At 39.9% G+C, this 17,512-nt stretch overlaps 1 long non-coding RNA gene across 1 annotated transcript in view; it reads right to left on the bottom strand.

Annotated features, from left to right (window-relative positions):
- Positions 1–17,512, bottom strand: part of LOC146319284 (uncharacterized) — a 91,030-nt gene that overhangs the window by 36,769 nt on the left and 36,749 nt on the right. The gene's annotated exons all lie outside the window — the stretch shown is intronic.

Genomic DNA, 17,512 nt, shown 5'->3' with positions numbered 1-17,512 from the left:
GAAGACCTTGCGATTAAAAAGAAGAGCAACTTTGGAATTGTGTATTCAGGAGAAACAACATGTAATAATTGTTTTTTTTTTTTCATATCGTCATTGCAAGGGCATAGAATTGGATGGGGACAGTAGGGTCAAGTTAGTGTTAATTAGTGAGATTCGTTTTTGTGACAAAGCTCCTGTGCTAATTATAGGAGCAAACCGATGCATTTTCAAGTTTTGAAATCAGTCATTATCATAGCTGCAGCTGGGACATTTTTATTGCAGATAAGAGTCAAAAACATTTAACCATTGCTAATCAAATACTTCTAACCTTTTTGCCAAACCATCTCCAGAAAATGCTAGAAGCACCAGAGTTGAGCGAATGCTGAGCATTTTTGCACAGAATAGCAACTGTTGGTTTTGTCTTTTCTTACAGAAACACTTACTTTAAGGCCTCAAGCTCTATGTGGTAAAATAACAACATTTAATTTTCACCAGCCTGTAGATGATTCATATGGGATGTCACGATAATTTAACCTCAGAATTGGCCATCCAATCTGTGGTGCACATGATGTAACAACCCCACAAGAACAGCAAGTGTTTTATTGTTTATAATGAATAGAAATTTTGCCCCCGCTCCACATTTCTACGTTTCCTGATCCGCCATGACTTCTAAAGCAGCAGGCAGCACACACGTGCCCAACAGACTGCAGCTATGAATTCTGACCTTCTGTCCAGGGTGCCAGCTTTGTGCCAAGTTCTCACAAAGAGCTTCATGAGCGCTTCTGAGCGTGCCAGCAAGTGTTTCAATACACGCATGCCTGTATCTACGCCTGTGTAACTGCATGCCTGTTTGTACTTGGCTGTATGTGCGAGCCTGCAAAGCAATGGGGGATTTTATCACCCGCAAACCTGGTAGTGGTGTTTTGCAGACAAATGACAGATTTGTGAATTGGAAATTGCTTTTGGGATATAATTTAATGCCTGCTGTTATGCGTTCTGTAAAAGACTGTGCTAAGACAAACACGGAGGGCAAGCACAGAAACCAGGCAGAATTATGGTGGTATTTCTATGTCCCCATAAAACCAGTAACCTTTGTGCATACACTCCTTTACATGGGACAGCCCTTTTAACGCAGTCATATTGATTTACCCCTATAACACATTCATGAATGCACACATGATCACATACATTTTTACACATTGTGCTAGAGATTCCATTACGTGAAAATACCTGGTGGAGCCAATTATAATGTTAAAAATGTGCTGGCACACAGCATTTGATATAAGAGTTGCTCTGGCAGACTGTAGTAATATACAGATTTCCTTCCTGATAATACAGTATCTCATTTGAACTGTTACCTGAGGAAAGACATAACGATGATAACCTTTTTTGTGATAACCTTTTCTGGCCCAGGGTCTTTTCAGCTTTTGTGAATGAGGGACTGAGTGGCTCAGCGTAAAGACACCACCAGTAAGACAAAAAAAAAGGGATTAAGGTGGAATTGATGAGCATGTAGAGGGGAACAGCACTGATGGAGCCCTTTGTTGTAATAAAATGGTTGTGCTGGCTGGATTGGACCATGAAAATAGATAAATATTGGAAATACTGAGAGGAACTGCAATGTCTGGGAGCAGAGGACTTGATGGACGGCATCCCCTCAGGGGTCATCGCTCATCTGGAAAAATGACCCAAAGTTGACCTTTGCTGCTTTTTGCATTTAATAATCAAGACTGTATTGAGCAGTCTAGACTGCTGCCTGGTGTTTAATAATGCATTTGTTTTTATTTTGTAGTCATAACAGCTTATGGTACAGACATAAAGCTCCAAGCTACCCATCAAGGAAACACTAAATCACTTAAAGAGCCCAACATAAAAAGCTCTTTTGTCATTCCTTTTAGTGTTGATATGACATGTTAATGAGGAAATTGATAGAATTCCCTGATAGTGAACAGACCTGAAATTGTCTTAAAACAGGCAAATTGTTTTTCAGGTTGTTTGAAGGCAGAAAGGAAAGATTACAAACGTTTGCAATCTAAATAATGACTTAGCATTTTAAAGTAATTTACTTAGTATTTCAAAATAATCACAAACTTTCTCAAAATAATGTAAGTCATTGTTTCGAGACACTAACTCATTATTTTTGTGATGGTTTCTTACTTACAGCTCTTTTTGCCCATCATGACGGTGGAAATGGCTTCTATATATATTAGCACTCCTTTTGAGTTTCTGTCTACATTAGAAAAAAAAAAGTAGAAAACTATCCACTCTCATCACGTGTTTTGGTCCCCACCTACTCCTGAAAAAAATATGTAGGCTAATGTCTTCACAAGCTAGCTGCTAACTGTGTCTGTCTGCAGTTTGGTGCCGGGCAGGTGGTGTACAGTTGGTTTATCAAAATGTTTTTGCTGAGAAAAGCTGCCTGCTGCAGCTGAAAATGAGGTTGGCGAGAGTAAAGTTTGCAAGCAATGAACTAAAAGCGTCAACAGCTCTGTAGAGCTAAGGGGCACCGCACAGCCGGCTTCACCACGATGAGATCTCTTTCACATTGTGTGTGACGCTCTTAATATAAAAGAAAATGTTGATAAGTGGAGCTTTAAGTCAGTTTGCTCTGGATTTTCAGCCTGTAATGGAAGCAGGAATATATGGGAGATACATAAATAGACACAGTAAACAGAGCCAGAGCCCATATGACACTATGTGTCTGTGGGGTTTTACATCCAATCGTGCATGTTTACAATAACCTAAGGGATTTCATTAGCCACATTTCCTCATGTAGGGTCAGATGCCTTTGCGTGGATGGATGTATATGACTCACAGGAAGGAGGGAAGACCTCCCACGCTCGAGCCTCTGTGTAGCAAATACAGCAGGAGGGTCTGACTGTCAGTCGGCATCCTACACATCGTGCATCCCTAAGAGTCAGCAGAACTCTCCACTGCTGCGTCACATTAAAGGCAAGATGACCTGAGGGTGGTGGCTGCTTGCTTTGTCAGTCTAGCAAAGCCTGTTTGGCCATTTTCGTACCATTGCAAGGGCAATTTGCTGTGTGTGACCTTTGGAAGGGCAATGTAACATGACAAGAGCTGTTAACATCTGAAGAGCACCTAAGGGTTTCTGAAGATATAGGCCATTCTTACAGTTTTAGAGTTTATCCATTTGTCATCTTTAAAATAGACTTAGCCGCTTGTTTTCTGCGATTTAATCTTTGCTGTCTATGAGGTTTTATTTATGTGGGCCAGCAGATTTCTCCTCACCTGCACCCGTTCGATGATTTCATGGCTTGCAGTGGTATTACTTCCACAGAAAAGGGAGGAGGGAACACACCAGGGAGAACTGTCAATACAAAACAGAAGGTGGGATGGAGTTATGTCATCAAAAACTACTCTTGCACCTCCACCTCCTCACCACATCTTAGCACAGATGAACTGGATAAACAATGCAAACTTGTCAACTAGAAGATACTTTCACATTTTGATGTAGCTGACAATGATGGTCATCGGAAGCCATTTTTGGCTGCCAAAGGTGCCAACATGTTGCATGAAAAACATAATCTCTTGCAAATCAAGCACAAGAAATTCTGTGCTTTTCCACAAAATTACAAATATGTTTTCCACATAGTCTTACTGGGATGTATGCACAAAATACACCACCCTCCAGTGGTGCTAAAAAGAAATAAGAAGTTGTAGATGGATGGTCATATAAAAACATGAGCAAAAGTATTTATGTATGTATGGAGTCCTGAAATAACACCATATGCAACTGTTTCTCATCTTATTCCAGAACCACGGACATTTATAGTAGAACTAGACAGGTAAATTGTTCAGGCTGGTATATGGTATATGTATTTATATATTTACATATTATATAATAAGAAAAAGTGTCACAATCATGTAATTTGTGCTCTGATGAGTTGACAGTTTACACTGCCATCTCACTCAGTATCATGGTTAAAAAGACAAAAAATAAACACACAAATCTAAGAGATCCATATCAAGATGGTCTAAAAATAAATACTATCAGCTGATATATAGTTAGCACATTTTCAAACTCCCAAATATCAACATTACGTATCCGTTGAACTATAATTAATATAGTAATATAACAAACTTTTCTGGAAAGCCTTGCTGTGAGATTTTGGGATCTGAAGGGATGCAGGGTTTTAGCCATAAGAGTGTTAGCGAGGTTGGGCTGGCTTTCAAGACCAGGCTCACATTTGGTGTCATAGCTGCTCCCCAGGTGTTCAGTGTGGAAAACTATTTCTTTACGGAGCTTGTTTTGTGCACATGTGAAATTTTCATGTAACAGGGAAGGGTTCTCCCCAGTCTATTGCCACACTTCTGAGAACACACTATTGTGTTAGATATAATTTTACGTTTTCTTCTACAGGTAAAATAAACTAAAAAGCCTAGGCCAAACCACTGAAAACTGAAATAACCCTCTCATATATGATTGACATACATATGGATGTATAGATGGAGGGATAAAAGGAATTCAAGAGTTTGCATGGGAGACTAAAATGATGGTGACTCATGAAGACCATGACTGACACAAATCCCTACCACACAGAAACTCAATTTCAACTCGAAAGCAAATTTACAACAAAAACAACTTCTGTGTGACCCTTTCATGGTTGGTTCTTGTTTTCACCAACAAGACAGCTGAAGGGAAATCTTGACTATTTCGGTTTAAAATAGCTGCTATCAATAAATAATCCTAAAGCATATTTTTTCTTCAATATTAAAGAAGAGTGAAATCTTATCTGGCACGATCTGTTGCTCGGTGCGTACAAGTGAGTGCGAATATTTATGTCATGTCTGTGAATGCTTGCATCTCTTTGCTCAATTATGGACACAAGCATGCACACTTTTATTCCCTTTTTGTTTGGATGCCCAGTGCGCCTGTGTGTGTGTGTGTGTGTGTGTGTGTGTGTGTGTGTGTGTGTGTGTGTGTGTGTGTGTGTGTGTGTGTGTGTGTGTGTGTGTGTGTGTGTGTGTGTGTGTGTGTGGCAGCTAGCTTAAGTACCACTGCTCCTGAATAGAGGATGTCAGTGAACCGGCTAGCCTCTGGGGTTTAGCTTCCACTCTACACGCTGTGAACGCTGTTCTATTCTAGGAACTTGCCTAAAAACAGAGAGGAACACAGTTGTGGCACTTTCTGACACTCCTACCTCTGGTGCAGCTGCTGTTTAGTTTCAGGCTGGGGAGGGCAGGAAGGAGTGAAGGAGAGAAAGAAAGAGGGGCAGAGAGGATGAAAGAGGGGGAGGCTGAGGGGACGATCGCCCTGCTGGCATTTATTCTGCAAGCCGGCAATGCATAACCAGCTGGCAAGCTGGCCAGTCACTTAGCCAGCCAGTCCATTATCCATCAATCCAAAAAGAAAGCCAGTCCAGTAAACACCTATCCAGCCTGCCAGAGCCCAGCTGAGCTGAGCTGTTGAGAGGCGACAGGCTCAGGACTTTGACTGTGGCAGGTGTGTGCCTCACTTTCATACGGCCCCCTGACCAGGGAATGCTAATAGGAAGTGGCAAGACAGGAGGTGTGAAAGAGGAGGAAGAGTGGTTGAAGGGAACATGCCTCAGCTTTATGAGGTAAATGGAAAACAGAGACGGATGGAGGGCTATGTAAGGTGTGAATCACTAAGCAGATGTTGGTGTGGTTGTGCCACGGTTTCTGTTTGTGTGTTTCTGCAGAGGGATTGTGTGTGTGTGTGTGTGCGTGGGTCTGTGTTTGTGTGACATAAGCCCTCATTGATGCAGTTTTTGAATTACACTTCCCAGATACCATTTGGCATTCAGACAGTGCTGTCAAGTGTGTTTCCTTGTTTTTTCTGTCTGTGAAGTTTGAGTTACTTTAGAATCAGAATCAGAAGTACTTTATTGATCCCTGAGGGAAAAATTGTTGATGTTGCAAGTGCTTTCGTTCAAGAATACAAAATAGAATAAAACAGAAAATAAGTAGTATCTAAAAAATATATACATTCTACGAGAAAATATAAAAGAGATAATGTAAGAATAACAATAATAACAAATATATACAATAAGAAGTGTGTAAAGGTGCATGTGCCTTATCTAAAATAAATTGCAGCAATATATAAATCTAAAGCTGCAATATATGGAAAATAAACAATGAATAGAAATACAAGAAAAGATGTAAAATTTAGATACAAAAATATGCATTAAGCTATAATCATATATAGCAGTGTAATAACAATGCTGTATGTACTGCATGGTGAGTTAATGCACACGTTATTGTAAATTCAAGTCAGTATTGCACAAAGTTACTATATGACAGTCAATAATGAGGTTACAGTTGCTGTCAGGGGTGAAATAAGTCCAGGATGAGTCTATTTCCTCTGAGTGTCAGACACTCAGCTGAACAGTTTGATGGCCACAGGCATTCAGGTGGCGCTCTTTGACTGTTAGGAATGACAGGCACTGCTGCACATGCTAAATTTCAAGCTCTTGTTATGTTTATTGCATTCAAGTCCTGCTAAAGCTTCAACAAAGCTTGCACACAGAAAATGTGTATTTAAAGGACCAGTGTGTAGGATTTAGTGGCATCTACCTGTGAAAATGCAGATTTCAACCAACTGCCTGAAACAATGTTGGAGAAACTATGGTAGCTGCAAAACTTGCTAAAAAATGCTAGTGTTTAGTTTGTTTGCTCTGGGCTATTGTAGAAACATGGTAGTAAGTAACATAGGAAATGGGACAAAAACGATCCATTTTTTAAATTTATCTCAGTTTGTAAAAAGTCATGTAATAAGCACAAACAGCAATAAAATAGAGACAGCAGTTCACCAGCCCACCTCTTCCCCAGTCCAAGTGAATAAATCCAGGCCTGAATTTCTTGTACACCACTGCCCCTCACCCCCACCCCCTTGTTGTAACAAGCTCCTGCCTTTGCAAGAAAGATCAAACACATCCCTTCCTCTCCCTACTTAAGACACTGCTTGCTTGGAGCGACTAATATCGACTAATATAAAAGTTTTCATTTACTGAATGTTGAATCACTGTTTTTGTTACTGCCTTTGGCAACAGAGACTGTCTGGCAAAGCAGATGTTTATTTAAATGAAAAGGATTAAATGAAAAAGATCATTACTTTAAACTGTCTTTATTCTCTGCCATCTTATTTGCTCTCTCTGCTCGCTGCTCTCCCTCCAGAGCGACTAAATCCCCTCCATGGAGACGGATGACAAAACCATTGAAGGCCCAAACAGATAAAACATGAGAAAATGACCAGGGTACAGAACAAAAACTTGACTGAATGCTGTTTCAGAGATAGTAAAAAACAATTTTTCTTGCTGGAAGAACTTGAGATGAAATATGCTGGGGCTGTATACTCGAGCGTGCTCAGCATTGGTACAATGTAACACATTGTGATTTCTACGAAGAATTAAATTAAACTGTTTTTTTTTGGCTGCTCAGGTCCAGCTGAAACGAGCTGTGAATGCAGCATTTGACATGTGATCTCCTTTCAAGTGAATATGGTCAACTTCGTGGCAATGCACTGAGCTTTTCCACTGAGAACGGCAGTCTGCTGTGACAGAAATCCAAAGCCACAAAGCTGCGAACTAAACTATGAGCTAAAACCCCCTTTTACACTGGCATTTGACAACTTGCTCTCATTGCCATTAGGGAATACCCTTTATCAGCTGCATGATGGTATGGGGTGGCAGTTGCCGTAAAATATGCCTTGTCAACCCAGCTTCCCCCAGTTTTAGACAGTTCAAAAACATACACATGAAAAGTGGTGGCTGGATGGAAATTTACAAGACTGAAATTATGGAGACACCAGCCTGATGCATGTAGAGATCCGTATGGTTATACTGCAACAGCCCGGTGTTGTTTTCTGGTAATTAAATGAAGGTGAACACAGTGAAATGTTCTATATATCAGCATTATGCATCGGTGCCCTTCTGACTCACAAAGCATCTGTTGTTGAAAAGTGTAAATCATGTGCCGTAAGTGATGCATCAAGACAAAAGTCACATGATGCATGTAATGTTATATACCTTTAAATTTAATAATGTTTATTATTAATGTTTATCATTAAATAAAGTTGAATACAGGACACAAACTCCATCTATTCAGTCCATCGTCTCTATATGTGGACTTCACTCTCTGCACTATGTCACCTGACATGGATGGGTTTACATTGAACTGAAAAGCTTGGTGCCACTAAAGGTTGGACTACCTTGTATATATGTATGAGACGCTGCATTACATGACAAAACATTGGTATTCGATGGCTTGGGAATGAGAGTGAGCTGCATTTGACAAATTATAGCTGCTTAAGCGCTATTCATGAAAATGACAGAGTTTTAGAAGTTGGTGTAGGATATTATAATTAATTCAGTTGTAAATGTCATTGCAAATGGAGAACACTGCAAGGCTGTAGAAATATGCCAGTCATCTTGTTTATCGGAAGGCAGAGCCAAACACACACACACACACACACACACACACACACACACACACACACACACACACACACACACACACACACACACACAGGGGAAAAAAACAAACCAGTCCAGTGAAGAAAGAAATAATCTGCTGTACACTCATGAATATCTCAGGAATAAACCATATGCCAATCTCCATTTCATTTGCATATTATGCCACAAGACTGTAAATACATACTGTCTTGTCTCTCACTTCCTCTCTCTTCCCTCTCTCTCTCTCTCTCTCTCACACACACACACACAGACAGACATAAGCACACGCACAGACAGATTCAAACTGACAACATGTGTGATGCAATCTGGATTGTGCATGTGTGACTGAATGTGTGAGTCCCGGCACTGACAAACACACGCACTCACACATACCTCCAGAACCTCTCAGTGGCGGCTGTGGCAGGTACACGACAGAGGCTGCTGACACAGCGTCCTCCTCTCAGCTGTGGCTTATAGATTAGGCTGGAGCTAATGAAGTAGAAATAGTGTGGAGAATGAGCTTTTTATTTCAGCTCATTGTGGGAGGCTCCGCGGCCAAGACAATGACACATCTGAGGTCAGCGGAGAGTTTGGAGAAACGGTAATCTGACTTCGAGACGTATGGGGAATAATATTAGCCTCAGAAATCTGTCTAAAGTTATTAGGGGTTTGGTCTGGCAGTACACTTGAACAGGTTACCATCCAATAACTCATTCTCATCCATTTCTGTCTCGATAATTGAGCCACACTGAATAATGAATGTGTACCAATACGTGTGCAGATTTAGTTGCAGCTGCAGACAGTTTTGTTTACTTTGTGTCCTTCCTCTGCTATGATAAATTGCACAGAAGTGTCCCGTTGCTAACAGAAGCGCATAAGCTATGATATATATCCCCCGAGTTATTTATTTCACAAATGCATCTCCAAGGTGATTTTTTTTTTTCTTGAGATGCACCTGACTTTTCAGGTTGCATGCAAAAGAGCTACAAGACATGGCCTAACTTTTGCCAGTCATTTATTTTCTCAGTATGCTAGCTGATCTGTTAGTGTGCTTTTTTTTTTATAAGAGATGGTTTGGATCATTTGAGGTGGTGTTGTATGAGGTAGTTGTCAATGGCCCGTTTATTAACTACTGTAAATGTTAGTCAGCACAACCCCGAGTCTGGAGAAGCAGCAGCAGGTAAACTAGCACAGAAGCTGAGCCTTGTACTGCTGTGGACACGCACCTACCCGCTTATAACAGCAATAGCATAGTCCACCTTCACTTCTGTGGTATGCAATAGTAGTTTTTATCACTGTTATACTAACTGTATATGTGACATGAACATCTTGACTAATAAGACCAAGATAGGCCAAGTCCACTCTAATTTGCAACAGTTACTCAGGAGATAAAATCAGTCATCAATCAACCAATAAATCAGTTTGTCAAATTTATGGATTCCTGTCCTGTCATTGTTTCTGATTTATTTATGTTGGGTTTCCATAGTCGAAAGTGGGGGTAAGAAGAACATTAAGCAAAGATTTTTAGCTGAACAGAGGATATAAATGTGCAGCTCTGACTTGATGGACCTCTGGAAGTTATTTTTCAACATATTAGAGAGACCCACAGCCAAGCTGAAGTCTCCCCTGCTTGTGTAAAGTGAATTCACCATCTGGACTCACAATAATCAGATAGCCAGACAGAAAACTCCTTTGAGATGTCCATTTTTGCAAACACATTAGCTATAAGTACCCAGTAAGCCAATTCTATATCTGTCGCTGTCAGTGTTTCTCCCCTCTAGAGGGTCAAAAATTCATTAATGCAGCTTGAAGCATGTGGTACGTGAAGCACTTGAAAATTAAGGTTGTTCTCCTGGGGACGACAGAAATAGCACCTGGGACGCAAAGATACAGTGTTTGGGAGAAGACTTATCATTACAAAAACATGGAAGCAAATCTCCAGGTAGGCATTATTTTGGTAAACTGACCACATTTTGAGAATCTAACTGGTTTCTTTCTCTTCCTGAAAAAAGGTTCAAGATTATCTTTTGCGTCCCCTTGGGGCAACTTGTTGTGCAGCAAAGGTTTGCATGATAACCCAACATAAAAAGACACCATCATTAACAACAACTGCAACAACCACAACAACAATAAATTAAAAAAAAATGCATAACTAGTTCAAGGGAATGGAAAATTCATATCAAGTACAAATATGCAGTAATGCTGAGGTGAATTTGAAAACTTAACACACTGATATATTATCATTCATTCATTCACAGTCACACATAAGTGTATTGCTCTGTCGTGCACCTGGGAACCTGTTTAACTAAACATGTGACTCAACTGTGACTTTTACTTTGCCCCACAAAACATCTGTGTAAAATGTTAGTTAATATCATATGTTGTAGAAATGTAATGTTAGAAACTTGTATGCCTACACACTCTGCAGTCATATACATATCAATTATAGAGATTAATATTTTCCACACATGTTGCACCCTTAGTAAGCACAGCAAGCTATAACTGGTTACAAAAATTGGTGACTAAAAGGTTACTCATAGTATCTGTACCAGAAATATTGTATGTGAAACTGAGCTGCACCATGTTGGTCATTGTCATGTGCTCTCTTACATGTAAAGTGCGGCATATGAAAGTATCTTGATAATAGTTGCACTATTACAATTTATGTTATTGTCTTCAACCTATTGTACTTTTATACTTTTATTCTCTTCAGGAAAGGTTTAATAAGCAGAAAAAACTTCAGTTTGAGATCATGGTTGTCTGGGACAGTTGAAAGAATATTTGTGGGAGAAAAGTTTATTTTGAAGCGTGCATGTGGACATTTCAGACTGCAACACATGATGATTTAAATGTGTTTGCAGTTTTTATTTACTGAAAATAGCAGCGTTGCCAATTTATCTACCTCCATGCCTCTTTTCTGCGTGCCCAGATGAAATATGTAGAGGTCAAATGTATAAAAGGAGATTTGGCAACCATCTTCAGTGTGATCAAGTCAACAACAGATGAGCCAAGTTGCACACTATCTTTTCTCCTCATCTTAGCTTCTACCCATGATCTAATACCTATATAATGACTTGTTTTTTTACTAGCTGTGGTCCTTTTGACAATCTGCCATCCACAGGCTGCCCTCACACTAGCAATTAACTGTAATTGCTCTCCCTCTTCAAACAAAGTATTTTAGTGCCTGGCGCTTGGATATTCTGTTCTGACTACCAATGTAACGAGTCTCTCACTTCTTTCCAGCCTGTCATTGGGGAATAATACAAAATCACAAGGATTTGATGGGTTCGGGAATAAACCCTCGTGCAGTTCCTTTTACAAGGTCAAATTCAGCAGTAAGTCTGTCCAGAGTCGTGCCTTTTTTAATTAATAGAACAGACTTAACTACCACCAGAGCCTCTCCTATGTTTCATAAACCTCTGATAATTAAACGGTGAACCCTGTGAACTCTAATTAACAAAAATTTGAAGACACAGTGGCCGAAAATACTGATGACATTTCAATTATAACAGCCTGTAAGCATTCGTCCCCCATTTCTACTCATTAATCCATCACATGAACAAACTGATTTACCATCTTTTCTTAGCTTCTTACAGTAGAAAGGCTATTATTTTTGGAATCCAGGTCACATAGCCTGTCATCATCCTATACTAAGCAGCAGTTTCAAAGCATGAATAAAAACATACTAATTAGAGCTACAATGATTAGTTGATTAGTCGATAGGAAGAAAATTGAAGGGGCAACGTGTAAAATATGGCCACACGTTGAAGGTAACTCCAAACAAACGGACAGAAAATCACCACAGTAACTGATCATGGTTGCTGCTCACTACACTGTTAGCTATTAGCTCAGTTACACATGTAGTTAATGGCCCAATTGACTCGAGTCTCACTGGACCTGCAGCTGAAAGCACCGAGGGAGTGTTTGTGTTCACACTGCGGGCTCAGCAGCCTCTCAGAGAACACATCTACAGGGAATACTGCACAAAGGTGATTCACAGCAGTTCCGACCAGGACTCTGGCTCTGGCAGGGACGAAAATGAACCGAAGGGGTGTGAAGTGCAGGAGTGAGAGGGAGGTCGGTCATCAGAGAGGCAGCAGGCGGACGGTATGTTTTCACATCGAGCACTTTTAGGATTAAGAATCTATTCTCAACAATTTGGCAGAAGAGCCAAAGCGTTTTGGTGAGTTTGATTTTGTCACTGTACAGTTTGAAGTTTTATGTGCGAGCTCCTCTGAGTTTGGTAAAGGAACAAAACTTGGATTCAGAAGGCGTATGGATTACTACAGACAAAAAGAATATTTAATTTCTTTACATTCTTTGTGTTTATTTTGTTCATTTCTTGGACTAAAAAAAGCTAAGGAAGCTTGTGGAAACCTATCTCTGCGACACAATACATAGACGTCTGTTATATAACATCGAAACGGTTATTTATTCAACTTCTGTTATGTTAGTTCTTTTTTTTTTGCCACATTTTACACATTGCAACTTTAATCTGCAAATATTTTCATAACCGATTCATCGGATCAGTCATTTCACAAGCAAAAAAAACCAAACAAATATTTTCTAGTTACAGCTTCTTAAATGTGAAGACTTGCTGCTTTTCTTTGGCGCAGATGACAGCACATTGAATTTGGTCGGTTTGTGCAGTCAGTCAAAACAAATATATTCAAGATATCACCTTCAGCTGTGAGAATTACATTTTATACTTTTATTTAGTTCCTGTACAAATGGACCTCTTCCATTTGGCCATATCACTGGTTCAAAGGAAGGAAGGAAGAATAAAATAATGACCCATTTCATTCTCCACATCATTTCCCAACAACTGAAAGATTCTCTTTCATATTTTTGCCTTCTTCGAACGGATCCACAGAGACCCTCAGTGAGTGGGAAAGAAGAGAGCGGTATTTAATTAAATGGCCACTCGGCCCCGCTGGGTATTATATCAACCTGAACATTCCAGCGCAGAGAGTCAAAGCCATCCCCCGCTGTATTGAGCAGCACCAGCGCCGGTCAGAAGCAATTTAACGGGAGAGAATTGTTGCTTGAACTCTTTAAAATACTATAAAATAGCAGCATTTATATTTTTCTCAGAGCGTCCTTCAGCCTCATTGTTAACCAAACATCCCTGCCCCAGAACATAACACACAGGGGCACTTTATAAGCGGTATCATCATAAAACCATCTATTTAAAGGAAAAATCCAGTATGAAACGACTCCGCAGACATAAATGGACTAGAACAGCCTCTGGTAATAATTTTGTTGGCTACAGACATGTTAAATTGGGTTTCATAAGATCTGCAGCTTCCCCTTTGTATTTTATTGATCCTTTCACACTTTAGGCTACAATAAATGAGAATGGATGCCATTTTTACAGAACTATTCTGTGAAAAGGTGATTTTTTTTTCCAGTGGTTATAGCTGAACTTTGCAGTAAGTCAAAGCTCATGACTACCTGACAGCCTCCATGGTCTCATGGGCCCCAGGCTGTACGGCCTCTTCCCCCGACAGTGCAGATCAGGTCAGCTACACCTCCCCCTCATCGCTACCTTTAGCATTAAAAGACATTGTTAAAGTCATTTTTTTTAACTGACAAGCGCATCAACATTTAGGTGCAACCTCACCCCGTTCCAAGTGACCGAGTCTTGGCTCAACCACCATCGCATTAATAACCTAATAAATCCGAGAGGCTCACATTTGTCTCGTCTCTACCAGGGCTGATAATGATGGTCATCTTTATTAGAGGAAGACAAAGGCACAGCGAAGGTCCCTGATGAGTCATGGCTCTCTCAGGATAACGAGGGCTCCATCCTCTGAATGCGCAGGGTGTACATGAAAGCAAGTTATTAGTTACATGCACAGAGCATTTTAATTGCCAATTTAGTCGATTTCACACCTTTTATCAAAATCACCTGCATCAACAAAAAGGCAACATAACTACATATTAATTGCTTCTATGCCACAATGAACTGTATATCTGCAGCGCAAACGCAAAAAGTCATCAACATCCAACCCTTTGTCTAAATTGTTTTCATAATTATGAAGGGCTGCCTTAAAATTTTAAGTTGACTGAATTTGAAAAGACAAGTTGAAGTAATTTTGTAATGATCCAAAACAAATAATTCATTTATTTTAATTTATTTATTCATGTAATTCAGTCGTACTTGAGAAAACATATTCAATAAGATATTAAGTTGAACCAACAACCTTTTATTACAATTTATTTACTTTTAATGAGTTGATTGAACTCTTTCCACTACATTCATTACATTAACTTCATGAGAAAAGATTAGTTGATCCCACTAAATTCCTGTAAATCACAGCAGTCATGCTTCTGTGCCTTTGATTGCGTTTAAAGCATATACACCTACAGTAAGGACACAGGGAGATGCTCTATCCTATTTCACCCACCTGCAGCTATTAATCATTATGTTATTATTATTTTATGTTCGTTCCGCCCAACCTGCCGGTTGACCGCGGTGCCTGAATCACTACAAGCGGGTCATTTCAGCCTCTATGTTCTCTTCCTCAACCTGCTGAACCTGTCATTTAAATAGCAATGCACCAGAGGCAGGGCACACCGGGCTCTCTTAAAGGGAATGAGAAATGACATACTCCCAAAACACACCTATTATTAATCACAAGACTAAATACAATCTCTTTGCGACTGGCACCTTAATTTGCACCCAGATTATATGCCCTTTAAATAGCAAAGTGGAGTTGGGTACACCCTAAATGCCCTTGCTTGATGTACTTTGGGCAAAGTGTTATAGGACATTTTAATTAAATATATCTTCAGTGTCAGGAATATGAAGATGAACATGTCTAATTAATACAAGTTCAGTAAAAGTTTAATCACTTCAGATGAACTCAAATATCTTATCTGATAATTTGAAAAACAAAATCTAATGCTTTCACTATGACAGTAGAGTATCTACATCTTCATTAATGCTCCATAAACGTTCCAAAAGAGGTTATAGGTGAAACCCTTAAATATACTTTTAGGTGCCCACCCAGTTGGGTTCTAGATGAAGCCCTTTGTCTCATCTGTAGAACATAGCATGGTTCTTCATAGAACTCTTGGAAAACAAGAGGGTTATAGGTGAAACCCCTGAAAAATATGTTCAGATCCCCCCCACGTGGGCTCAACATGAAACCCTTTTAAGATAATAGGGTTCTCTATAGAACCCTTGGTTGGGTTCTACATGAAAGCCTTAGAATGTAAAAGGGTTCCTTGTAGAACACCCTGGGAGGGTTCCTGTTCGCAGGACAGAATGCCCTAGGAGGGGCTCTGGGTGGAATCATTACACCATACAAGGGTTCTCTGCAGAACCTCTCATGGGGCACTCTGGGTGGAACCTTTCACAGATGGTTCTAGATATAGTCCTTTATGCTGGGTTCTAAGTAGAACCCCCAAACAAACAAAGGTAGGTTCCTAACCTGTCTGTGATGGATTTAAACATACTGTTACTCATTTACATAATTTTAATTCATGTTTAAGACTTTATGTCATGAGTCAAACCTGAAGTTCTTTATTGCACAGGAATTTAAAGTGTGTGGAGCTGCTCTGCTCAGGTTCCCTCACTTACTGTATATCTTTAAGCATCCTAACTGTATGTGTTTACTTAGTACACACAAAACAATGTAGAGATTACACCCCTTACAGCGAGGTTGTATCAAGGGCAGGTCACTGACAGAGCAACATGCTTTTCACCCCTGTCTCCTACAAGATGTACTGCGAGCCCAGTTGGACAAAATCAATAAGAGTAACAGAAGAATGGAGAAAAACACGGGAGAATTAAGAAGTGCTCCATCATCAGCAGAGTGGCCACCACAGCTGAGCCAGAGAAGGATGAGAGGATTCAAGATGTTCATTATTTTAAAGTACAGAATAGTAATTATCCATTCATAAGGTTTAAAAGCCACTTGGTCATAAATAGGCTCCTTTAAATGTGTAGCCAGAACAATAGACTTTTTGCTGGTGGATTACATGAAAGCATTAAAGGGATTTTTTTTTTAATCTTTTTCCTCAAGCTGTGTGAAATGTGTGAATAAAAGCTGCACAGCCCCTTTGTTTCTGAAGTTATTCAATGAGCAATAAAATTGAAAGTAATACTCCTAGACTGCTTATAATGAGACTGTTTATCATTTGACGGTCAGGATCTCTGAAATTACAGTCTAATGTACAGTTGTATGTTTGTGGTTGAAACGGATGGAGGGTTTGTGTGAGAGTGTCAGACCGAGGAACATTAAAATCCACCTGAAACAGAAAGCAGAGTTCTAGTTATGTGTTTCGCATAAAAACAGACAGCTAAGGAGGAACTTCTCTCAGATATTAACTGGCATTTACAGTAACCGATATACACAGACAGAGCCGCCGTGACATCGCCCACTGGCTTGTTGACTACTGCTTTGAAGCCTCACGTTTGGCATCACAGGGGTTGCCGTCTTGGTTTATTGGAACGAGAGCATACACAGTACTGATGAAACCGTGGAGCTGATGGGTGACGTGTTTTTTTTGTTGTTTGATTTTTTGAGCCACTGAAATATTCACTGAGAACGTTGTCCTCACCAAACAAACTTCTCTACTTTTCGACATCCCTTTTGCTCTGTTAAGCTCGCCCAGAAAAACACATTACCATAAGTAAAAATTTGCATTATTACAAAGACAGAAATGAGATGAAAGATTTCCTTTGTGTTTGCGGCACTGGGAAGATAAGCTGTTCTGTGTGTATTTAATCTTCTAATGCAGCCTAGTGTAGGAGGTGAGGTCCGTCATATGGGTCAAAACACCTGGCACCTGTTTCAGATGTACTTTATTTTATCCATCAGCGTTATTTGCTTAATGTACTGATGTTTGGCGAATTAAGGTTTAGGTAAGATGGTAAGTGTTGCCTCTGTTGAAGGTCACAATCATGACCTAGCTCACTGACATTTTGGTATAAGTCTGATAAAGGCTTAAATATGTTCCTGATCAGCAGGTCGGTGTAAGCGACGATCGAGTGTGCATGTGAGCAGAATAGTGTAAGATGAATATAATGATAAACTGTGTGCATTCTGTATGCTTTTGCCTAACCCAGAGGGGAGATATGAAGC

Source organism: Lutjanus erythropterus, chromosome 11 (genome assembly GCF_056507025.1).
Source record: "Lutjanus erythropterus isolate fLutEry1 chromosome 11, fLutEry1.hap2, whole genome shotgun sequence".
Taxonomy (NCBI): Eukaryota; Metazoa; Chordata; class Actinopteri; order Lutjaniformes; family Lutjanidae; genus Lutjanus; species Lutjanus erythropterus.
This window is presented reverse-complemented; position numbering and strand designations above follow the sequence as displayed.